The 2,531-nt window shown below is 35.8% G+C and overlaps 1 pseudogene; it reads right to left on the reverse strand.

The window, feature by feature from the left end:
• Positions 1 to 326, reverse strand: part of LOC102477321 (olfactory receptor 4D5-like) — a 962-nt pseudogene extending 636 nt beyond the window's left edge.
• Positions 327 to 2,531: the final 2,205 nt, after the last annotated feature.

Genomic DNA, 2,531 nt, shown 5'->3' on the forward strand with positions numbered 1-2,531 from the left:
TATGCCTCCAACGAAGTGGACGAAGAGCTGAGTCAGGCAGCTACCAAAGGAAATGGTGTGGCTGCCTGAGAGTAAATTCACCAGCATCCTGGGTGCCGCAATGGAAGAGTAGCAAAAGACCAGGAAGGAAAAATTGCCCAAAAGAAAGTACCTGGTTGTGTGTAGGTGTGAGTCAGAGGTTACAACAGCCACAATAAGGAAATTTCCAGTTACAGTCATAATATACACAGTAGAAAAGATAATGAAGGAGAGAAGCCTCAGCTCCCATATCTGAGAAAGACCCAGAAAGATAAATTCTGTCACTGGGAATGATTTACTGGATTCATCTGCTTGGTATAACCTGGTGAATGAACTGCTGAAGAAAATGGTCATATTTATCAGGGGATCTGTAAATTTCTCTGAAATAATTTCCTCTACCCCCTTGAGGAATTTCTCTACTATTTCATTTACCACAGGAAGAATGTTGTGTCATTCTATAAGACACTAAACATTTGAGCACCTCATATTTGATTACAAACACTAAGGGTAAAACTCAAGAAAGCATTGAGACCTTTTCCAGGTTTTGATAATTAAAAATAATCAGCCTTCAAAACCAAGATAAGAAAAACATTGCTAAATTGAAAATGAATTTTAGGACTGGCCCTATGCTGTAGTGGTTAAGGGAGCTAGATCCCACATGGTCAATCGTAGTTAAAATCCCAGTCTTAGCAAATTGCAAAACATTGAGCGCATGTCTGTGAAAGCCCCAAATACCAATGGGGTAGAGAAATGCAGAAGGAATTGTGGGGATTGCTTTCTCCTCTCTTTCTCTGTGTCTTTCTCTAGGGAGTGTGCATACCCTTAGCAATTGAAAAAAAAAAAAGTGAATTTGAGGCCAGCAGGTGGCATGGTGGTTAAGGCTCTTGACTCCCATATGACTGACTATGGTTTGAGTCCTGGATCTGGTGTCTTGAAACTCACCAGGTTTGTGTGCATGCATACCCAAAATCCTGAGAGGAGAATAAAGAAGGCATTGTGGTATGGCTATCCTCCCTGTGGGGGGTAATTTCTCACTTTCCCTTTGTCCACCTGTCTTCCTCTCTGGTGAGTGCATGAGCTCCATTGGGGGTGGGGGGCTCACTAGAAAAGAAAGAAAAGAAAATAAATTTCAATTCTGCCAGTAACTCATTCGTAAACAAGAACAATTCTCTGAAGTTGTCCAATACTGACTTCATTTGTAATATAAAATAAACTAAAATATTCTCAAAATCTATAGTTTAATATTTTACACTACATATGGCCTTTATTTATAAAACTTGGTGAATTTCTGAATGCCAGACACAAGACAGAGTTTCCATGGACTGACATATCTCCCATTTATATCCCTGAACAACAAAAGTACAAGTTGTCCCTCAGATCTCTGGATAAATATTCAGTTGTCATCTGTAATGAAAAGCTCTGCCTTGCATATCTATTGGGTTGTCAGAAAACTCATGATGTATTTTTCTTTTTTTTTAATGCAAAAATATGTTATGACTTTTCCAACAACCCAATATTTTCAGTCCTAAGGGAAACTAAAATCACGGACAAGAAAGCAAAATACAAATCACTATTATTTCACTTTATAAGGGTAGTGAAGAATTGTTTTTCTTAAAATTAGGTAAGAAAACACCTGACAGAGAAAACATCCTGTCTTGTGGTCTTGGGACACCAAAGAAACAATAGTCCTTGGAAGAATATAGGAGAGGACAGCTAGAACATTAAACCACCTCCAGAGAGTATCAGTGTTAATTTTAGGAATATTACCCAAAGAGTAAATTTCTATTCATCAGGAAAAAAGCAAGAGGTCTTTATAAATATTAATTGAAATTGAAAAATCACCATCTAAATGCAGAGTTCCTTAACATTTGGAAACGTGGGAAATTAAAAGGTATTTTTATATGTTTAAGTACTCACGAACATGCTAAGCTGAATGTTTAAATGAGTTCTGGAATAAATCTCTATATTTCTTAAGAATAATGTGAAGTATCATTTTGACTTAACTTAAAGTATGGCTTTTCAAATATATTTCCTTCCATTGTTTTTTATTTAATAAATAGAATTTTATTAAGTAATTTCTACTTACTGGACCCAATGTTACACATGAAAAATTTAGAAAAGAGTAAGATACAAATTATTTGATGAAATTAAATGTAAAGCACTCTGCAAGGACTCTCACCTGTGACTCCTCCCAGAACTGTTTTCATCATTTTATATGTAGCCTCTTCCACACATACACTGTGACCTCAAGCATGCCAAACTACTTGATGTTCCCAGGAGTTTTCATGCACAACCTATGCTTCTTTATTTCCTTTATTGATCTCTATAATAAAATGTTTAGTAAAAATATTTCAAATACACAAATAACTTGTAATTTCCAGTTCTAACATAAAAAGTTGGAAAGACAATAGTCCCACCTTTAAATCAAGAAAAAGTTGTGCAAATTGAGAGACAATGTCTTTTCTTGGGCCAAGCAGAGAAATGAGATCACAAGACAAATAATCATCTAAAAA

This window comes from Tupaia chinensis, unplaced genomic scaffold (genome assembly GCF_000334495.1).
Source record: "Tupaia chinensis unplaced genomic scaffold, TupChi_1.0 Scaffold147980_1, whole genome shotgun sequence".
Lineage (NCBI taxonomy): Eukaryota > Metazoa > Chordata > Mammalia > Scandentia > Tupaiidae > Tupaia > Tupaia belangeri.